We start from the raw sequence: 23,654 nt of genomic DNA on the forward strand, positions 1-23,654 counted from the left end.
GTCTCTTTAACACCTGCCACCCCGGCTGCTCCTAAGCCAGCCTCCTCTCAGAACAGGAGCGTGTCCCCAGCTGATTCTGGGTCCCAGGGTTCTTTGTTGCCCTTCTTGGGCCGGAGCCAGTGAGGCGCATGAAGGGAGGGCAGGGAAGAAACAACCAACGTGACCAGCACACCTGGTGCTTCCTCCAGCCCCGCTTTGAAGGTTGACATCATTATCCTGACTCTGCAAGGAAGAGCCTGAAGCCCACAGAGGTTGATGATTGACTGTGGATAAAGCCTCTCAGCATCCATCTCATCCTCTGTAGAATTAGGATCATGTACAAGTCTCCCCAGTTTTTTGTAAAATTTAGAAATAGTGCGTAAAGTGCTGGCCTGGTGCCTTGTATGCATTCATTAGTTAAATATAATTAGTGAGAATCTGTTATACGCCAGGCACAGTGCTTGGCACTAAGTTACAACACTCAACAAGGCAGACACAGTTTCTGCCTGTAGAGAGTGACAGTCAGGGGTGTGAGTGTGTGCGTGTGTGTGTTTTGAAATTCTGTGTGTGTGTGTATGTTGGGGTTGTGTGTGTGTGCTGTGTGTGTGTGTTTTGGGCTGGGGTTGTGTGGGTGTGTTGGGTATGTGTGTGTTGAGTGTGTGTGTTAGAATTCTGTGTGTTTGCTGGGTGTGTATGTGTTGGGGGTGTGCATGTGTGTTGTGTGTGTGCTGGGCATGTGTGTATTGAAATTTTGTGTGTGTGCTGGATGTGTGTGTGTTGAGATTGTGTGTTGGGCTTGTTTGTGTGTATGTTGGGATTCTGTGTGGTGTGTGTGGTATGTGTTGGGGATGTGTACATGTGTTGGGTATGTGTGTGTTGGCTCTGTGTGTTGGGTGTGTGTTGCGGTTGTGTGTGTGTTGAGATTGTATGTGTTGGGGTTGTGTGTGTGCTGGAAGTGGATGTGTATTGAGGCTATGTGTGTGTGTTGGAATTCTGTGTGTGTTGTGGGTGTGCTTCTGTGTTGGAGAGGTGTGTGCATTGGAGGCATGTGTGTGTTGTTGGAGTGGTGTGTGTGTGCTGAGTGTGTGTGTGTTGGAATTCTGTGTGTGTGTTGGGGGTGCATGTGTGTTGGGTTGTGTGTGTGCGTTGGACTTGTGTGTATTTAGGGCTGTGTGTGTGTGCATTGGAGGTGTGTGTTGGGGTTGTGTGTGTGCATTGGACTTGTGTGTATTTAGGGTTGTGTGCGTGTGTGCATTGGAGGTGTGTGTTGGGGTTGTATGTGTGTGTGTTTGTGTGCTGGAGTTGGAGAAGTGAAGGGAATAAGTGACCACATACAACACAATGCAAAAGTGGATGCCACGGAGTTTTTCGGGAGAATAGCAGCCAGTCCCAGGGATAATAATGGATTTGGGAGTTCTGGGAGGATGTGCCATCTCCACGTGTTTACAAAACAAAGAAATTCAGTGTGGCTGCACCAACAACATGCCTTGGGGAAAGGAGAGAAAGGAGGACAAAGAGGAGTGTGGGGTTAGATGGGGCCAGGTCAGGCAGGACCTCACCACCGTGTGAAGGGGGCTGCTTTTCATTCCAAGGGCTCCGGAGAGTACTGTGGGGGGAGGAAATGAAGAGAGACAGGGCGTTCCATGCAGTAACCTCCCAGCTGGTCCTTTGGCCCGCCACAGTTTATCCCAACTCAGCAAGCAAAGCAATTCTGTTAAAACACGCACTGGATGACACCACGCCTCTCTGCTCAGCACCCTCCAGGGGCTCCCTGTTTACCTCTGCGTAAAGGCCGAAGTCCTCACAAGACCCTGAGTGGCATGGCTATTACCTTGCTGCTCATTTCAGGCAACCCCACTCACCAATCTGCTAAATGAGATGACCCCATCCAAAGTGGCCTGGCTGCTCCTGGAACAACAGGCTTCCAACTTAGGGCTGAGATGGAACAGGGACCCCTATTAGGGCCTGCTGCACACCCCACTGCCACTACCCAGTTATGAAAATAAAGGAAAAATGTTTAATTCCTTCCAGGGAGAGTCCAGGCACCTAGCTAGCTCTGAGAAGTAAAGAAGCCACCTGAGAAGGAAGGAGAAACGCAGATAGACGCCCTCCAAATGGATCCGCTGGCACACAGACCTCAGACCAGGGGAAGCCAAGACAAAATTCTGACTGCCTATTCTTTGTTCTCAATTTCCAGAAGTCATGCCCATGGGCCAAATCTTACCATTCCTTTCTGCTGACCCCAAGAATTTAAGGAAAACTTTCCTTCCTTAACCAATCACAAATCAGAGAGTTTGAACCCACCTATGACCTATTAGCCGCATTATTTCAGATATCCCACCTTTTTAAGCCACACCAATGTGTAACCTCCATGTACTCATTTATGATTTTACCTGAAACTTCTGCTTTCCTGAAATTTTTCCCTGTCTTAAAAAACCCTTGCATGCAAGCCATCAGGGAGGTCAGATCTTACGTGTGAGCTGCCTGATTCTCCTTGCTTGGCGTCCTGCAAACAAATACCCCTCTTTGTTGCACTGCAAACCCTCAGTGTGGACATTTGGCTTTACTGCACCAACTGAGCAGAATCCATTCAGCTCCCCTCTGGCTGAGCCTCTAGAGGGAATGCTCTCTTCTTCCCTCATCACCTTTTCATCTTTGCCCAGATTTTACATTCCCAAGGAAACTTACCCTGACACCTACTTTTTACTCAAAATTGCTCCCCACGGTACTCCTAATCCCTCCTTTTTTGTATCTTGCTTTCCTTTTTCTATAACCCTTATCTTCTAACATATTGTCCATGCCCTCTGGACAAAGCCCACCGGGAACACATACACAGGTGGACATGTTCAATTTCCCACTGTGCCAGTGAAGAAGATCAATCACATACCAGGAGACCTGAGGGTCCCTCCCGCATTGCAGTCACTGCAGCATGCAGCGGCACCTGTGCTCCTGGCAGTCCTTGCCTAGAGAACATCGACATCCTATGTACATTACTTGTTTGCTATATTTTTCTTCTTGTCTTCACCTTCTAGCTTCATGGAGGTAGGAATGTTCTGACTGTTTTGTTAATTGATCCCAATGCCTAGAACTATAATACACAGTAGAAGCCCAATTTATGTCATTTGCTGAGATGGGGAAGCCTGGAAGATGAGCAGGTTTGCAGGCTAGGGCAGAATTAGTGGGGGAATTGATAAGCTTGAGCTGTCTACAGCCTCAGAATCATTAGCTCAACTTCCTATGTCACCCTCACCCACCGCTCAGCAGTGACTACAGCCCTGCCTCTTCCCCCAACCCCTAAGACACGCCTCAGCCCTCAGTGAGCCCCTCAGAGGCAGCACTGGCAGCACCATTAAAACACACCCCAGGTGCCGCTCTAAACACAGATTATCTTACCCGGTCAGCACTCCTGTGATTTTAGAGATGAGGAAACTGGGCCAGGCAAGGCAGTTCACACCTATAATTCTAGCATTTGTGGAGGTTCAGGAGGGAGGATCATTTGAGGTCAGGAGTTCAAGCCCAACCTGGGCAACATAGCAAGGCCCTGCCTCTCCAAAAAAAGTTTTTTAATGTAAAAAATATGTTTTCAGAGGTGAGGAAACTGAGCACAAGAAGAATAAGTAAGTTTTGAACAGCTGAGCTGGAATTTGAATATAAGTTGTCCAACCCCAGGGCCTAAACCACTCAGAGCATTTTATGGCCATCGATTTAGATACCAAAGAAGGGAGGTGGGGTGAGGAAGTGCGGCAACACCAAAGCAAACTTGATTTCAGGTGTAGCAAGAGGAGATAGCCTGTTAGGAGGAGGCCGTTTGTGGCAAATACTGCTCTGTGTCTCATGGGAAACCCCACAGGCTGCCCAAAGCCCTCACAGATGCCCCCCCCCCCATTCAGGCCTGACTCGCCACATTGAGTCAGAAGGGTCTGGTACCTTTGACACAATACATCAACCAGCATTCATAAAAATGAAAAAGGAGCCACGCCCGGCCCTTTTCCCCCACCAAAGGAGAGCAGCAGAGATCTGAAAAACAGGGTTATTAACTCCACCAGGCTCTCAGGTTGCCATGGATACTACCGACCAGCATGACGCCTCTTCTGCCCCTTGGTTCTGAGGCTGCGTGTGCTCTTCAGCCCTGGCTCATGCTGGCAGGGAGGTTTTTCTCCTCACTTCCCCAAAACTGATCCTAAAAGCACAAAAGGCATTTGAGGACTCAGAACTGGGGAGAGCTCATTCTACCCCGTCATCTTTTTAAAAACTACATTCGTTCCATCTCTTTTGCACATCATGTCAGCTGTATTCATGTTAATGGGAGCTTGTGTGTGTGTGAGGACCACACACAAGCTTAGAAGTTATGTATTTACACTACAACTTACGATTAAACACCTTGGAGGTCTGAAGAGAGGGAACTAGGAGGCAAATTAAAGAGTTCCTTTTTTTCTTTTTTAAGGCGGTCTCACTCTGTTGCCCAGGCTGGAGTGCAGTGGTGCAATCATAGCTCACTGCAGCCTCCAGTTCCTGAGATCAAGTGATCTTCCCACAGGCACGTGCAACTGTGCCCAGCCCAATGAGCCCTTGTGTCTGTGAATATGTCTATTATGACATATGGTCACTGGTGATCTTGACAGCTTTATTAAAATTACATTTATCAGTCTAGTAACATGAAACCTAAACTTTGTCACTAAAGTGAAGTATACCCGTATACCCATATACATATACCCATATACCCATATACATATACCCGTATACCCATATACATATACCCGTATACCCATATACATATACCCGTATACCCATATACCTCCAATCCCATTGCCCAAGGGATTGATCTCTGTGTCCAGACTCAAGCTCTGACAAAAAACTGTGCCAGTCACTAACATTCTCAATAAACATTGATCGGATAATCATATTTGCAAACTGCTTTTAACTTTTCAAATACTTATCCCATTTGAGCTTTACAACTACATGAAATCAACAGTAAGTAACAACGGTCCAACTCAGGCCAAAATCAGTAATATGAATGATAATCATTTTTAAACGCTACAGTGGAAACATACTTGAAATGCACAATCCAAAGTAGATGAATGGCTGGACAGAATGCTTGGGTTTGATAAATTTCAAAGGTCCTTTTATCCCCCCAAATTCTATGTTTTTATATTGATTTTCTAAGCATTTTTCAGATACTCTAAAATGAAGATAAGTTAACATTCATCAGCTAAGATCAATTTAAGGTTAAGCTCTGCAGCAACTCAGAACCGAGCCGAAGTATATCAGTCAGGGGCTAGTGCATGCTGTGGCAGCAAACATCACTACAATCTCAGGGCTTAAAACTACAGAGTTTTATCTCTTGCTTACATGATATGGGTACCACACATGAGCTGGGGGCTTTGTGCCTGAATCGCCATTGACATTGTCCTCTTTGTTGTTCTCCTTCAGGGCCCAGTGAACAGAGAGCCCCTGGACATTGCCCAAGGGAAAGGAGAGAGCCCAGCAAAGCACACCCGGTATCTGAGGCTTTTCATGTATCATTGCGTGAAAGGAAGTCACGTGGGCCAAGGAGAGGAAGCAGGTGTCGTCAGAGCAGTTCCACGGTCCTCTAGGTGTTGTACAGGCCAGGCATGGAAAGTCAACACCAGGACAAAAGTGTGCCAAATTGCAGGGTCTTTATTGCCAGCGGCCATGGAGGACTCACGTCTCTCCAACCCGTGGCCCCGAAAGGAGGGTGTCAAACCCTTTATACCTGTACAAATCACCTTGGGAGTGAGGGTGAGGGGTGGTGGTGGGGGTGAGGGGCTTCAGACATTCCAAGGGCTAGTGGATTCTGTAAATCATCTTCTGGGTGGAGATGAGGGTGAGGGGGTTCCAGACATTCCAGTGGATTCCTGGGCCAAGATGAAGGTGAGGGGCTGCAGACATTCCGAGGGCCAGGTTTTGCCATTCTGGTTGTTACTTAAGTGGTTCACAAAAGTCAAGATTAGTATTTGTTTACACGTTGTCTGGGTAGGGTGGCAATTACGATCCTTAATTACTTATTCACATTTGGGTTATAAAGAGCAGTTTCAACAGAAAGCTGAGGTATGGTTGAGGTATGCAGTTTTATGGGGCTTTTTACCATGTCACATAGGCACAGTAGCAGGCATGCTCATCTGTCCTTCTCTCCTTTTAGACAGTAAGCTACCCAAAGTCAGTCTCCATGGGTTTTTTCCTTATATGCAAACTATCACATGACAGGTGTGCCAGATAGCAATAACTCAGATGTGAAAGACCCTACAGTCCAAGAATGTTGGTTCAGAGCTCCAAACTAAGGAAATCAGGAGCAGCCAACCCAGAGGTTTACTCCTTATCTGTAGAGCATAGCTGAACGCCTGGCCCGTTTCTTGGAACAGGATGTGCGAGGAACCGAGGCCCTTTGTTTGAGCTAGGTGGAGGTGGTCAGGTGGAGGTGGCCAGGCAGAGGTTGCTAAGTGAAGATTGCTATATGAACTGCATGCTTTTCACAAAAGGTAGCAGTTACCCCATCCAGCCAGCCACTTGTGGACTCCCTGTATGTTTAAGTTCCCCAATAAAACTTACGTCTTGCTCACTGTCCCTGGGTCTTTCCTTCAGCCTCTCAGACATGGTGCCCTCTCTGGGTTTGGACTCAGTGGGAGTACTACTCCACAATTACAATGCCCAGAAAATGCCCACCTTTCTTTCTGACACTCAGTAAACATCTGCCATCAGCAATGATTGAATTTTTAACATCTTTACCCTCTGAGGAACAGCAGCTCTTTTCTACCTGTGACACCTTTACTTTACTGGCTCAAGGACAGTGTTCAGGGTGAGTCTTAGAAACTGTGGCACAAAAGCCTGTTGTTTTCCTTGCCCAGGGGAGATTTGAGGCTCAGCAGTAGGACGTTCTCTCTTTCAACCTGAAGCTTTGTTATTGTGTCTCTAAAGCAGGGAGCAGGGAAAGAGGGAATCACTTAAGGACCCTGGGGCTCCTGTGGAATTTCTGCAAGAGAGAGGTGATAAATAAAGACTTAGTGGAGCAGGACAACTGGGAGGGAGGTAGATAGCGATTAGCCATCTGAATAGAAGGGAAAAGGAGGCTTCAAAGAAACCCTAAGGCTTGTTTTCAAGGCAAAGATCTCATCTCATTCCTGTGGCTCCCTAACTCCCTGTGTGCCTACCCTGCACAGTTGTCTTTGAGTCTGTGTCTTGCAGTGATGCATGAGGCCAAACCCCCTCCCCAGAGGCCATTGAGCCAGATGATTCATGCTGAACAACCTAGTACATTCTAACACAGCCTTCTGTGAAAGGTGGCTTGGCTCCAAAGCTGCAAAATACAAAGCCTTTCGCAGCACCAGCCAAACAGGTACATAAATGAATCAATACTCAAGCACTCAGCACATTCACGCATATTTACTACGGGAACATGCTGGACCAGGCCCAATACCTGGGCTCCTAACTGTGCTAGTCAATATCACTTGTCAATTAAAACCTAAAGGAGTTTTATCACTCACCCTGACACCCCAGACTCCTGGCTCATAAAATGGATTTCAAGTCAGGGTAAATAGCTTGCTTTGCCCAACAGCTGTGTTCCTGAAAAGTTTCTTGTAAATCAAATCCTCTTTTAAAATGCATGAAACTTTCTGTTTAAAAGGAACCCTGTGATTAATCCCTTTGTAAGGCAAAACATCTTCCTGTAATATAAAAAATACAACTACCACCTGCCCCATCTCGTTCTTCCTCCCCTTGCCACCCCCTTCTCCTAGTGGCCACATGCCCACATCCACTCCATTCCATAGGTCAGCGTTAGGTGCAAATACCATTTCTAAAGAGGATTCACATTTTTGTGACTTGGAAGCAAACCAAAGACTCATCTTTTTAATATGTATCTTACAAATATCCTGGTTGAAAAGCCTGCAGAATATACATCACTTGTTTGCAGATACCACAATACACAATCACCAGAAATGCTGATGAGCTTGGCTATGAAAGGAATGAGCTGATGTTCTCTGAGAGGATGGCTCATCATCCCTCACTCAAAGGAAAATCGAAGGCAACATCTTGGAAGGCAGGTGGAGACACGATTAAGGACGCCTTTACTTCCCCTCCCCAGCTCACGCCACTGCTTCCTGCTAGTGAAGATTGAAAAGCAGAATGAATCATGGAAAATACCATTCTCCGAATGTCATTGGGAACATCAGTCTATACTTTTGTCTAAAAGTGAGACAAAAGACTAGCCCCGTGTTTCTCCTTCTTCCAGCATTTCAGATTTTTGCCATGCCCGTGAGCCACATGTAGCATTACTTACTCGGTTTTAGTGAAATTGACTTCTTACCTAGCATGGGAAGAAGAGAACTTACCTCACATGAGAATGTGAAGGCCAAGAAAGAGCTTCTCCCTTGGCCCTCTGAAGGTCTGCTGAAAAAATAACTCACAAAAGGCAGATGAGTGGGAGAAAAGGCAGACAAATGTGTGTCATGTATATACATGGGAGACTACAGAATGATGATCCAGTTCCTGGTGAGTTTCCAAAGCTTGCACACCATCTCAAGGTTACATAAAGAATGCATGCTCCGAGCATGACCCAAAACAGGTTAGGCTGGTAGATCAAGTTTAGTACCAAGGCAGGTTATGAGATGGGGAGAGGAAGGGGCCTGGCTACAAAAGGGGGTCTCGTTATGCCACCTCTTGGGTGGCAGCCCTCAAGAGAATAGATGGTAAATATCCCCTTTCTGACCTTTAAAGGGTCAGACTCTCAATCTTCCCTAGATCCAGGAACAGCCTAGAAAGGGAAGGCCTGGCCGTATCCTTGGAGATTCTCTACAGATGCAAATTTCCCCCACGTAAGACAGCTTTCAAGCCACTTCTGTCTGTTTGCACTGCAGCAGCCATTTCAAAATATGTCAAAGAAATAGAGTTTGGGGTAAAATATCTCTATGTCCTTCAAGAAGCAATGAGATCCATGAACTCACAGGTTTGAAATGTAGTTATATCTTTTTTAGAACACATTAGTATGAGTTTATAACTGAAACCACCTTTGGAAACATTGTAATTGTGAGAAAATTATGACGGTGAATGAGATCTGATCTAACTCACTTCTATCTTGCCTTTAACCTCCAAACTGCCCTTAATTATTTCTGGGCCTGGCCCAAGGTAACTTTGGGAGACATTCAGTGTATACTTCAAATGGTAATAGCCCTTCCCCAAAACTCAGCGGCTTTTGTAAAGCTAATGAAAGCAACACGCCAGGTCAGGAGGATGCGAGGAGCCTGAGTTCTGCTAACATGCCAATGTAAAGGATTACCAACCATTATACTGGAGGTCACAAGACTTGCAACTTCCGCAGTTATCCCTGCAGATAACATCACTCTTATAGAACCTAAGATTGGCCTTTTAAGATGTCTTTTCAGGCTTTTACATTTCTGACAACAGATGGCTCCACCTGGACCTACCAAGGGGTCCCATGGTCCCACCCAGAAGCAGACTAAGCATGCAGGAGGACCACTTCCCACACCCCTATGATGGCATCCCCAACCAATCAACACCACCCATGCCCTGGTCTGCCAAACTATCCTTGAAAAACTCTCGTCTCCACATTTTTAGGGAGACTGATTTGAGTAAAAAATTCCAGTCTTCCATTCAGCCAACTCTGCTCGAATTAAACTCTTTCTCTAATGCAATTCTCCTGTCTTGATAAGTCAGCTCTACCTGACCAGCAGGCAAAATTAACCCATTGAGAGATTATATAACTACTTAAAAATGGGTTCATCCAGATGCTACCTAAAGTCATTCTGTGGGCTACTATTGATACACGTATACTACGCTTTGCCACCACACTTTGACTGGACAAGGTAGCCTCACTAAATATGATTGAGCCATGCTAGTCCCAATTCCCTTACCATTGTTTGCATATCTGTGCCTGCATTCATTCAATGAACATTGGTATCTACTATGTATGGGCATTGTACAGGGCATGAGTGAGGAGAGAGGAGAGCCTCTGTGCCTTTGAGAACTTACAGTTTGGTGAAGGAGGCTGGGCGCGGTGGCTTGTGCCTGTAATCCTAGCACTTTGGAAGGCCGAGGCAGGCAGATCACCTGAGGTCGGGAGTTCGAGACCAGCCTAACCATCATGGAGAAATCCCATCTCTATTAAAAATACAAAAAATTAGCCAGATGTGGTGGTGCATGCCTGTAATCCCAGCTACTCAGGAAGCTGAGGCAGGAGAACCACTTGAATTGGGGAGGCGAAGGTTGTGGTGAGCCAAGATCAGCCATTGCACTCCAGCCTGGGCAACAGAGAGAAACTCCATGTTAAAAAGAGAGAGAGAGAGAGAGAGAGAGAGAGAGAGAGAGAGAGAGTTGTGATGTAGCATGTCGTGCAACAAACTGGAGGAGCACAGAAGAGAAATGAACTCTCTTTCAGGAACAGGAACTTGAAAGACAGCACTGGCTGAGCTTAGAAGGGTGAGTGAGATTCACTCTGATGAGGAGGGTGAAGAGAAGACATTCCAGAAAAGAAAGCAGTGGTGTACAAAGGCTCAGAGGTATGTGACAGCAAGATGCAGGCAGAAGGGATGGGTACTCTGGGTGGTAGGAGAGGGGGCAGTTTTTAAAAATAAAATTACAGGGGTCTTTTGTGTAGGCCTGGTGATAATGTCCTCAAGGTTAATCCATAATGTTGCATGTAACAGACTTCCTTCCCTCTTAAGTCTGAATGATATTCTATTACAAGTTGTTAGAGATTAAATTGTGCCCTCACCCAAGTGTAGAAGCCTTAATCCTCAATGTAATTACATTTGGAGATAGAGCCTTTACAGAGGTAATTAGGGTTACATGAAGTCATAAGTGTAGAGCTCTAATGACTGTTGTCCCTACAAGAAAAGGAAGAGGCACGAGAGAGGCACTTACACAGAGAAGGGGTGAATGGGAGGACACCAACCCTGCCACACCTTGATCTTGGACTTGCAGCATCCACAGCTGTAAGAGAATACATTTCTGTTGTTTAAGGCACCCAGTTTGTGATATTTGGTTATGGTAGCACTAACAAATTAATAAATACGTATATTTGACATTTTGTTTATCTATTCATCTTTCAATGGACATGGGGGTTGCTTCCACCTTGGGGCTGTTGGGAATCATGCTGCTATGAACACATGTGTGCAAAGATCTCTTCAAGACTTTGCTTCCAATTCTTTTGGATATATATCGAGAAGTGGAATTGCTGAATCATATGGTACTTCTATTTCTAATTTTCTTGAGGAAGTTTCATACTGTTTTCCATAGCAGCTGTGCCATTTTACATGCACAGCAGCAGTGCACAAAGATTCCTATTTCTTCACATCCTCACTCACACTTGTTTTCTGTGTGTTTTGTTTTGTCTTTTTTTTTTTTTTTTTTTTTTGATAGGAGCCATTCTAATTGGTGTGAAGTGGTATCACATTGTACTTTTTCTTTGCATTTCCCTAATGATCAGTGATATTGGACATCTTTTCATGTGCTTATTGAACATCTGTAAATCTTTGGAGATTCAATGTCTATTCAAGTCCTTTGCACATTACTGAATTGTATTGTTTGCGTTTTTTTGTTGAGTTTTAGGAGTTCTCTATATATAATGGATAGTAATCCATTATCAGATGATATGGCTATAGATATATATGATTTGCAAAGATTTCTCTCATTCTATTGGTTGCTTCTTTATTCTATTTGTATTGTCTTTTGATGCACAAGTTTTAAAAACTTTCATGAAGCCAAATTTGTCTATTTTTTCTTTTCTTGCCTGTGCTTTTGAGGTTATTTCCAAGAAATCATGGCCAGATCGAATGTCATGAAGTGAAGATTTTGCCCTGTGTTTCCTTCTAAGAGTCTTATATTTAGATCTTTTATCCATTTTGAGTTAATGATTATGTATGGTGTTAGGTAAAGGTCCAGCTTTATTCTTTTGCATATAGACATCCAGTTTTCTCAGCACAATTTGTTGATGGTCTTGGCACCCTTGTCAAAATCATCTGACTAGTTTATTTCTGGGCTTTCTGTTTTATTACATTGGTTTATATGTCTGTTTTTATGCTAGTATCACACTGTTTTAATTATTATAGCTTTTTCATTTTTTTGAAACAGAGTCTCACTCTGTCACCCAGGCTGGAGTAAGGTGGTATAATTATGGGTCACTGCATCCTCTACATTCCTGGGCTCAGGTGATACTCCCACCTCAACCTCCTGAGCAGCAGAGACACAGGCACACACCACCATGCCCAGCTAATGCTTATATATTTTTCTTTTTTCTTTCTTTCTTTCTTTTCTTTTCTTTTCTTTTCTTTTCTTTTCTTTTCTTTTCTTTTCTTTCTTTGTTTTCTGTAGAGATGGGATTTCGCCATGTTGCCCAGGCCAATCTGGAACTCTTGAGCTCAAGTGATTCTCCCACCTCAGCCATCCTGCTGGGATTATAGGCATGAAACAACAAACCTAGCCAATTATTATAATTGTTTAGTAAGTTTTGAAATTAGGAAATATTAATCTTCCAGCTGAGTTCTTATTTTTAGGATTGCTATGACTACCCAGAATCCCTTGAAATTTCATGCAAATTTTGGAATATATTTTTCTGTTTCTGAAAAAAAAATTATTGAGATTTTGATAGGAATTTCATTGCATCTGTAGATCATCTGGAGTAGGGTAACATTTTTAAAACATTAAGTCTTCCGATCCTTGAACATGTTATATATTTCCCTTTATGTCTTCTTCCATTTATTTCAACCATGTTTTATAGTTTATAACATGAAAGTCTTTCACCTTCCTGGTTAATTCTTAATTTTTTTATGCTATTGTAAATTGAATTGTTCTTGTAATTTCATTTTCATATTATTCATTGTTCACACACAGAAATGCAATTAATTTTTTTGTGTTGACTTTGTATCCTACTACTTTACTGAATTTGATTATTAGTTCTAACAGGTTTTTTGTATGAAATCTTTAAGGTTTTCTACATATAAGATACAATCTGTCAACAGAGATCATTTTACTTCTTCTTTCCCAGTTTGGATTTTTTCTCACCCATTGTTCTGACTAGAACTTCCAGAACTATATTGAATAGAAGTGGCAAAAGTGGGTACCCTGGCCTTGCTCCTGAACTTAGAGGAAAAGCTTTCACTCTTTTGCCATTGAGTATCGTGCTCATGGTGAATTTTTCATAAGTGGCTTTTATTATGTTGAGGTAGTTTTCTTCTACTTTTAGTTTATTTAATGTGTTTTGTAGCTATTTTTATGCTTTGTCTTTAAATTCTATGCAATAATTTAATTTCTATGTAAGAATTTAAAGTAGATTTATGCACCGAAATTACAATGACACAGGTTTCTATATTTGTTCATATATTTACCTTTACCAGGGAACTTTATACTTGCACATGTCTTCACAGTGCTGTTTAGTGTCTTTTCATATCAACTTAGCAGACTCATTAGCATTTACTGTAGGGCAGGTTTAGTGGTCTACTTCCTCAGCTTTTGTTTATTGGGGAAAATCCTAATTTCTCCTTTATTTTTGAAGGACAGATGTTGCCTTTTGATTATTCTTAGTTGACAGGCTTTTTCCCCCCAGCAGTTTGAATCTCACTGCCTTCCTATAAGGTTTCTGCTGAGAAATACATTGATAATCCTATGGAAGCTCCCTTGTACATCGTGAGCTACTTTTCTCTTGCTGCTGCTTTCAAGATTCCCTCTTTGTGATTCAACTGTGGCAATTTGATTAAAATGTGTCTCAGTGTGGGTCTGTCTCAACTTATCCTAGTTGGAATTTGTTGAGCTTCCTGAATTTGTTATTTTCTTTTTTAAGATAGGGTTGCACTCTGTTACCTAAGCTGGAGTACAGGGGTGAAATCATAGCTCACTGCAGCCTCAACCCTCCAGGCTCAAATGATCTTCCTGACTTGGCCTCCTAAGTATCTGGGACCACAGGCATGCACCACTATACCTGGTTAATTGTTGTATTTTTTGTGTTTGTAGAGATGGGGGTCTCACAATGTTCCCCAGGCTGGTCTCCAACTCCTGGGTTCAAGCATTCCACCAACCTCAGTTTCTCAAAGTGCTGGGATAACAAGGAATTGCTTATCCATTTATTTCCTCAAATTTGGGAAGTTTTCAGCCATCATTTTTTTCAAATAAGTTTCTCCGTTTTCTCTCTCTTTGCCTTCTAGAAGTCTCATAATGCCTGTATTGGTCCACTTGGTGTTATCTCATAACTTCCTTAAGCTCTCTTTACTTTTCTTCTTTCTTTTTTTTGTGATTTGTTGTTGGTCTTATAATTTGACAATTTCAAATGACCTGTCCTCAAGTTCACTGATTGTTTTCTTCTGCTTAACTAAGTCTGATATTGAACCCCGCTAGTGAACTTTTCAATTCAGTTACTGTGTTTTTCTGCTCCAGAATTTCTTAGCTCTTCTTCATAGTTTCTACCTCTTTGTTGATATTCCTAGTCTATTCATGCATCCTTTTCCTGATTTCATCTCACTGTCTATCTTATGTTTCCTTTTGTGTGGCTGAAGACATCTAAAACTACTGAAAGTTATTTTAAATGCTTTGTCAGGTGATACAGATATCTGAAAGTCTTTAGTGCTCATTTCCAGAGATTAATCCATTCCTTTGATTGAGTCATGTTTTCCTGTTTCTTTTTGTGCCTTGTGATCTTTGGCTGATATTTAGGGATTTGAATAAAAAGCTACCTCTCCCAGTCTTTCTGGACTGGCTTTGTGCAGAAAAGTACCTTCAAAAATGAGTCTGGCTAGAAGTTCTGAGACCTAGACCTCTCAAACATTTTCTTAGCATATGGCTTTTTTGTACTTGTGAGTATGTTTTTCATTCCAGTATATATGGCTGATTTCAACTGTCTTAATTTCCCTTATAAACTTGACCCTGCTTTTCTCAGGAGCTTTTGGTTTCCATTTCTATTATATCCCTGTGACCATAATCTCTTGCTTCCCTAATGCCTGTCAGTGGAAATTTCAGACTCCTGCTGCTGACACTGCTAAACCTGCAGTGTTTGCCTCTGTTTTCACAGGGGGCTCCCATCTAGTATCTAAGCTATCCTTGATATCTAAACTGTTTCCATTAGCACTCCAAGTTAGGAAAACCAGAAACCAGTCCCTCAGGCAGCCCCCAATAAGCCAGAATGTTGAATGCAAGTTCCACTCTTCTTCCTATCCCAAGGAGGAGCCAGTAATTGGGAGGCTTCCTCCCAGTGGTGCTACACTGCACTGGGTAGGAAGAGAAGCTAGGGTGAGCAAAATGTCTTCAACTTTTCTACACTTTTCAGCTTTTTTTTTCTTGGTTGACTGGGTCCTAGAGCTTCCAAAATGGTTTCCAGAATACTCACAAACATATTTTCATTCATATATTGCTATTATTTCAGGATTTCCATAAGGGAATAAGGGTATTGAGCTTCTTAGTCCACCATCTTGCTGATGTCACCAATTGATTTTTGACAGAGGTAAAAAAGGTAATTCAATGCATAAATCATAGTTCTTTGATTGAATTATAGGCCAAATTGTAAAACCTAAAATTATCAAACTTCTAGAAGAAGTCTTAGAAGAAAATTTTTGTGACCTTGGTTATACAAAGATTTTTTATATGTGATACCAAAATCATGATCCATATAAATTGTTTTGATAAACTGGACTTTATCAAATTTAAAACTTCTGCTCTTCAAATGATTTTATTAAAAGGAAAAGACATTTAAGATGGTAAATTTTATGTCGTATGTATTTTACCTTAATAGAAAAATTGAGGAAACAGAAAAAGTCAAGCCATGAACTGGGAAGGTATAGATTAGATTGGAGTAATATATCAATTTTAATTTTCTGAGTTTATGGTTGTATTGCGGTTACTGTGGTTACTAAATTATCTGAAGATAATGGAGCATAATATTAGCAACTTATTCTCAAATGGTTCAAGAGAAAATAAGTTTTTGTACTGTTTTTACAGCTCTCTGTAAATTTCAGGTTGTTTCAAAGCTGAAGGCTACTCTAACAATTGTAACGCTTGTTCAGATGAGACTCAATTAAATTACAAATGTGAAATTATCAGAGCCTTTATCAGAGTAAACACAAGATGATGAGCATGAAATTGGCAAGACTTGGAGACTGTTTGAATGAGGGAGCATTGATGGCAGGTGGAGTCTAAGATGATAGTTAATTTTCTTTCAGGCCTGGAAGATTGAGAAGATGTTGGTGCCTTATTAGAAAAAGAAGGGAAATAGAAATGCATAAGTCAGGAAGAAGATGATTAGGGTTGAGGAAAAAAAAAAAGAATGAGTTTGTTATTGTGGAAATATTGACTTGACAGAGTAGTTCACAGTATGTTCAGATTCCAGGTCCCTATGAGTATTTGGATAATAAGAGATGCTAGACACAGTGTGTGTTTGTGTGTATATGTGTGTTTGTGTATGTGTGCATGTATGTGTGTGTCTTTGGTGGGGCATTGCTTGGCTTGCTCTGGGTCCACTCCAGTAACTGTCTAAATGTGCCGCATCCCTACCATGAATTAGCTCTTTTACCAGTACCCTGGTTGTCCACACCAGTGGTGGGGAATGAGCCTAAATATGTAATTGATTATTCTTGGAAGATTGCCAAAAAACAAAAGCTGAAAACTTCCCAAGCTATCTCCAGAGCATAATGTGTTTTCAGCGCACAAAAATCTCCATTGCCAAATGGTCTGCCAATTGCCTGGATTGCTAAAGAGACTGAATGCATTTTCGTTGCACAGATGTGTCCTCTGATTACCTTATTATTTAATGCCCTCTATAAAGGTAACTTATGTCTTGAATACCTTATGTTGGCATTTGAGGTGCTCTCCAGATAATTTTGTAGATCCCTTTCCTCTTGTCCCCCACCTAAGTCCTCACTACCTAAGCCAGTTCAGTATCCTTTTCATCGTCAAAGGTTGTCTTGCTCTCTACCACTTTTGAGACCTTACTCACCCTGTTCTGCCACTTGGAATTCCCACTGTGTGCTGAGAGAGCATCATGCTAGGCACTGTGGAGGCACTGAGCTGATAAAGACACAACTTCCATGCTTAAGGAACTTGCATTCACAATAGAAATGCAAGGTGCTTATATGAAGGAAAGAAGGATCTTCTTTATTAAGGTAGATGTGGGAGAGGAACGGGCATGTGCACCTCTAGATTGGATAAATGCTTGCGTTTCCAAATATGACTTGCAGACAAGCTAACCTGTCCCCAGATCATCCATTTACAACTGGCTGCTCACACTAAAATACACGTTTTGCCATGCTCACTTTCTCTCATTCTTCAGGCCTAAATAAAAAATCTTTTCCACAGAGTGGCCTTTCCTGATGCATTTTCACCACAATCTACAATACAGTGAGAAAGTCTAAATTCACACTTCCTTCTCTTTCTCATCAGGTAAAACGCCAGGTGCACTATACAGAAATGGGGGCAAAAACCAAAGAGTTTCAGAGTCTCAGATCTGGAAAGGACCTTAGCCAGCCCAGCCTTGTGTAGCAGATGAGGAAACTGAGGTTCAGACAGGGTAAGTAGCTCACCAAACACTACACAGTTCAGATGCTTTGGGTTGCAAGAAATTAAAATCTCAATCCAAACAGGCTTACACCCAAAGGAATTTGTTAGTTCATATAGTTGAACAGTCTGGAGGTATATCTAGCTTTAGCTCAGACTTGATCTGAAACCCCAATAATGAGATTGGGATTAAGTCAGTCTCTCTCTCCCCTCGAAACCTCTCTTCTCTTCTCCTCTCTTCCTCCTCCCCCTTTTCCTCTTCCTCCTCCTCCTCTTCCTCCTCCTCCTCCTCCTCCTTCTTCTTCTCCTTCTTCCTCTTCTTCTCTCTCTTTCTCTCTTTTTTTCTCTCTCTCTCTCCCTCTGGATATCCCATTGTAGAACCAAAATGGCCATTAAGACATCCTACATGCTTCCTCCCTAGGACTCCATTTTCCCCAACAACTCACTTGAAGCTCCTCATTGGCCTGATTCACCTGCCCTGGGACATAGTATGTCTCTCAACCCAACACTGTAGCCATTGGAATGGGATGGGCAGATTGGTTGAAGCAAAACAGGGCTTTGCCTTAGAACTGGAGGTAGGATCAGTTCACCAAAATCTCATGGCCAAGAAACGTTGGATGCTATTGTGAAGGGGAGAAGAGAATCAATGCTGAGGATACAAACCACTGAAGTCCACCCAAGAAAGTTACTGGCAAAGTCAGGGCTGAAGGTCAAGTGCCTTGGCTCTAGGTCAATGGTTTCATCACATTCTTGGAAAGGCTCAGTGGCAGTTAAGGTTCTGTGATAGCAGGATGTAGCCAACAGAGCTTTGCATTCAAACAATTCTGTGTTGACTCCAAAGTGAGAATGCTAAATTCATCATTCCTCAGGCAGGGAGAAAAAAATAACTCCAGGATCTGTGTCCAGAAAGAGACAGGGTACAAGAAGAAAAGGGATGATTACTGGAACAAGCTGTAGATCCAAATCAGGAATTAGAAGTAGAGAACCTGAATAATAATTGTCTTCCATGTGCTGTCAATGGAATAGAATCTGCATAATTGATTTAATCTATACAAAGTGAGACAGGCCTTCTGGAAAGCTGCCCATGAACAGATCAGCAAGACCCATAATTGCCATATTAGATGAAAATAAAGTGAAGACTAAAGATGGAATCCTTCCAACCTACAGTACTCAGAGCAAGACAAACAGAGTCTGGCTGGTTTGAGTAGAGTAGGAAGAAGGATAGCAGCTGTTAGTGATTCCAAGGCAGCCATAGTTCAGAGCTGGCTTCTTCAGGAATCTTTATCTGTATGTTGTGTTTTAAATGAAGCTCACATAGAATACACCCTATTCTCAATAATGTATCATTCAAGATGTGCTTGTTTCTTGGTTTAACCAAACAAAAATATTTCACCTGTGAATCCTCTTAAAGTCCTCCCAGTCCCGTAAGGATACCCCCACCCATTGGCACATAATACTGTCACCAATAAGCAGAAATGCCTCCTGAGTATTTTGACAATTTCACTTTCATCCTTCTTCAATGTTCTCCTGGAGAGAAGGGCTAGAGAGGTACAGGATAGTTCCATCCCTTCAGGATCACATTATGGCACATATTAAATAAGAAGGAAAATTCACATTTCTTGGCAAGTTGTTCCATAATCTAGTTCTGTCCCATATTCTAAATTCAACCTTTCATGTGTCCTGTTCAGTTCCCATCACAACAAACCTCTAGCAAAGAATTTTTTCATATAATGCCCATGATTGTTTGATATATTGCTTTATACCAGTACTACCCTTTGCTTTACCACACATCTATGGGCTAGACTGAGATGGTGGCCTCCAATTTTGACTGCTAGATTAAAATACTGCCTTCTTGGTGAGTTCTTTGATTCTCAACAAGAAAGAATGACTTCTGTCTTTTTTAGACACTACATCATTTTGCTTCTTTCACCCTTAGACCATTCATTGCATGCCTTGTATTGCCATGATTTGTGCATTCATCTTATCTTTCACATGGATCTCTGGATTTCCAAGGCAGACATCACAGGTGATTTATGTCTTCAGTCTCAGCATGGATGGATTTATCCAAGAAAACACATAGGGCAGGAACTGTGTGTATTTTGCTAATGGTGGCACCTTGAGCAAGTGTAGTTGGATGTCTCACGGAAGCTTTGAGGGTAAGAAAATGGGGAGAGCCCCTGGGTTCATTCTCTGATAAGATTCCCTGAAATCTTCCTTTCATTGCCTCAGCCCTAAGTCTTTCACTGTGGAGCTATTTTTCATCCTCAGCCCAGAGGAACCTTCACTCATTGAGTTACTGTGACCTTGGGCAGTTACTAACCTGTGAAGCAATTTCAGGCCAACATTCTTGGTGGCACAGATTATCTGTAAAACCATTTGTGAGGTGATATCTACTAGTAACATGCCCTGTGGTGGGGTGTTTCCAGCAAAGTTGTTTAGATTACAAAAATAGACTCTCAGGCCACCAGTCACATAATTAGATACTGGTACCAAGGACCATTTTACTTTTGTTTTGGATTATTTTCCCCCTGTGCTGCCACTACCATCTTACGCTGGAACTCCAGCTACCCAAACTGTCTTACCCCTGTGGAAGGTAATAGTGAATCATCTTCTAATGAATATGGGTTCTGGAGTTAAGATGCAAGGTTTGAAACTGGCTCCTTTAGTTGAGAGCTCTTGAGCAAGTCATTTGACTTCTCTGAGCCTCCATGAATTTATCTGCAAAGCAATGAACACAATAGTTTCTATCAATAGGGTTGTTTTGAAAATTAAGTTACCATGCAAAAAATGCCCCTAGCATAGTGCCTGGCACATAATAGCACTAAAAAATGTTTGCTACTATTTTATTGATTTCAATATCATTATTAGCAGAATTTCTAGTGATAAAATTCTCAGGTTAACATCTATAGGGAGTCATAGAACAGACTCTTGGCCACCCTGTTTCCCGGAGCTAAAACTCTCAAGATATCAAGACTCCTCTTCTGCCTGCAAAAGTATCTGTTTTCATACATATTCATTCTTTTGTCAATCCACAAGAACCAGAGCTAGAATCACCAGCTGAAAAATATGGTGATGCTGGTGTCAGCTCAATGTAACATAACTTTCTCATAGACAGGACTTTCCAAACATGAGATAAGCTGCCCTGCAGGTAGTGACCACCTAAGTATAAGAGATATCCAAGTAAAAACTGGACAAAGGATTGTAGGAAATCTTGTGAAATAACCCAGATATCATATCCAGGGACTGAACTAGAAGAACTTTGAGGACTTGACCAACCATAGAAATAAATACTGCAGTTATCCTTTTTTTTCATTCCTAGCATTTCCTTACAGAAAACAATTTGATAACATCAAAAATTAGCCAAAACAGCTACCACAGCTGGAGGTCTGTTTTGTGGAGCATGGCATTTGCAAAGCAAAGATCCTGAAACTATGTTTTCTGAATAGTAGAAAAGAATTTCTAGTACACATGCTACCAACCCCTGCAAAACTCGTATTTGAGAAGCCAAAGATAGCTCTACTTGGTAAACTCTCATTTAGAAAAGGCATTTATTGAATTGCTTAGCTATGTGTACCTTAAATTGAATTGAGTTCAGGAACAAAATGTATCAAAATATGTCTGCCTTCTAGCTTTTAATCTGTTATACCTTCTGGCATTGAACTATGTCCTTTATCTTCTGGGAAGAATAGAATCTCTCATCCTAATTGAAGAGAACTTATTAGACGTCATAAGCATAATACAGAATTTAGTTTTGGTAATGGGAGTCTAACATCCTTAGAATTTCTTGAGCCATAGGAGTGTCTTCATTATGCTAATACAGTAACTCATAGTAGGTCCTTAATATAGCTAATAGCTTCTTGAGGAGGACTGGTCACCAGAAAGACCAAGAAGGTGATTAAAGTGTTGGGATTTTTGGCCAGACCAATTTCCAGGAAGAGAATGGGGTCTGGAAATTGAGTTCAATCACATGGTCCATGATTTAATCAAGTGTGTCTGTATAATGAGACTCCAATAAAAACTCTGGAGCTTCTTGGTTGGTAAACACACTGATGTGCCAGCAAAGTCACATGCCTCATTCCCTGGAAAGAGGGCATGGAAGCTCTGTGTTCAAGATCTTCCCTCGCTTTTAGTGTGTACTTTAAAATAAAATTGTAATCATAAGTATAGTGCTTTCCTGAGTTCTGTGAGTCATTCTAGTGAACTATCAAAACTGAGAGAGAAGGTCATGGGAACCCCTAAACTTATAGCCAGTTCATTGGAAGTAGAGCCTGAAGACCCCCAGGGTGTGGTTGGTCTCTGAAGTCAGCAGAGTCTTGTGGAGGCCTGAGCCCTTAAATCTCTAGAATTGAACATCAATTCTGGGTGGTTAGTGTCAGAAGTAAATTGTAGAATGCCAAGTTGTGGTTGAAATAAAATAGATGCCATACCAGAAAGTTACTACACTGGATAGGTTGTGTCTTGGATCTCCCTTCTACGAAAGTTGGACCACAAAATATTGACAAGGATGAGGGGAAACCAGGATTACAGACTAAGAACATAAGTCTCAGAAGGTAACATAAGGTAGCAAATGGGAAGAAACTGGGCCAGTGGAGGACAGTGTGGAGCATGTAAATTCTTTACTCCACTAGCAGGAGGTCCCAAGCAGCACAAGTAGGTCTGGTGTTGGAAATTCAGGAAAGGCAGGAATATGGGCCAAAAGGGGTGCTTGTATAAGTTTTCATTTAATTCTCCTACAAATTTATGATAGTCATCATCACTTTCTCTTTACAGATAAGAAAAATGAGACCCAAAGAGGTTGAATAATAGGAATAAGCCTGTGAATGTCAAAGTCAAGATTCTTAATCCGCACGTATTTTATTTTAAACCCCTTGCAATATTTCATGCTGCCCTTCCCTGTAAGGGCAACTGGCAGTCTCGGGAACATGGTCTGTGATGGAAAGCCTCTGAACAGGAGATGGGAACATGACCACCAGCCAAGACTAGTGAACAGTCCTTTAATGATAGTAGAGGGGAGAGGCGGGGGAGGAGAGGGGAAGGTTTTTGTGAGAAACTGAAGCATATGGCAAAGTTATAATGACTGAGATTCACATATGAAAGCATAATACCATAAACAGAGTAGAGGGAGAAACCAGTCACAGAATCAAAGTAGAAACGAAGCAGAGTCACACCAGCAGCTTCTCAGTAGCCTGGGTGCTGCGCAACCTGGCTTTGTCCTCTCAGAGGTCAGAATCAATTCCAAAGCTCCAGATGTATGGCTGGAAGTCTGTAGAGACAAGAATTGGTGAGATAATGGAGTCATTGTTCCAAAAGGAGCAGCTAAGGTAAGCACAACAGGCAGTAAGTGCTGTAAGTGCTTGCATTGTGATGAGGCCTAAATCCAGCTCGATTTATAAGGAATCAAAACTCTTTTTAAAACTCAGTGTAGGCCCCTCAAAAATGTATTCATTGTGTACCAGCATGTCATCTCAGGACAAGTGAAAAGTATAATATCCATTTAGGGAAAATAAAGAAAAATGGATCAGCTGGTTTCTTCCTTCAGAGGTGTTACAAGGCAGATACAGACCTTTTTTTTTTTTCTTTCTTAATTCACATAAGAATAAAATGTACTGACATCAAAATAAGAAGAATTGTTTGAGTGTTAAGGAGATTAAGGGAATGAAAGATGAATGAAAGCTATATCAAGAAGACAATAGATGGGTCTACTTTTCTTATGATTATTAACCTTTTAGGAGTTTTATCAAGTTCTAACATCACTTGATCCAGTTTTTCAAATACTATCATATGAAAGAACTATAAATTGACATTGACTTTTATTTATCTAAATTGAAATTAAAGGGAAGTAGCCCCTATCTTTTTAAATTATATTACATATTTGGGGTTTCACAAAATCTGATTCTACACATTCATCTGCTTAAGCGGTTAATAAAAGCAACTGACTTACTAGGTGACTCTTCGGTTCTGTGATTCTTAACTTTATTTTAAAACCAATAGCCTTTTTTAGAAATAAAAAATACAAAAAAAAAATTCCACACCATATATCACACATAAAGAACAGTACACTATTCAGATTTTCTAATTCTTCTTATGTCATTTTTAGTAAGTTGCATTTTTAAAGAAAATTTCCTATTTATCTATTAATTTTTTATGTCTATAGGATTTGAAGTGATGCCTGC

General features: G+C 41.8%; 1 long non-coding RNA gene across 1 annotated transcript in view; it reads left to right on the forward strand.

Moving 5' to 3' along the window:
• The window catches only part of LOC101054215 (uncharacterized), a 36,846-nt gene extending 30,292 nt beyond the window's left edge, over window positions 1-6,554 (forward strand). Inside the window, exons 2-3 of the long non-coding RNA XR_167137.2 lie at window positions 5,410-5,573; window positions 6,098-6,554. This is a non-coding gene — a long non-coding RNA (uncharacterized LOC101054215). The remainder of the gene's footprint in view (window positions 1-5,409; window positions 5,574-6,097) is intronic.
• The last annotated feature ends 17,100 nt before the right edge of the window (window positions 6,555-23,654 follow it).

This window comes from Saimiri boliviensis, chromosome 1, assembly GCF_048565385.1.
Source record: "Saimiri boliviensis isolate mSaiBol1 chromosome 1, mSaiBol1.pri, whole genome shotgun sequence".
Taxonomy (NCBI): domain Eukaryota; kingdom Metazoa; phylum Chordata; class Mammalia; order Primates; family Cebidae; genus Saimiri; species Saimiri boliviensis.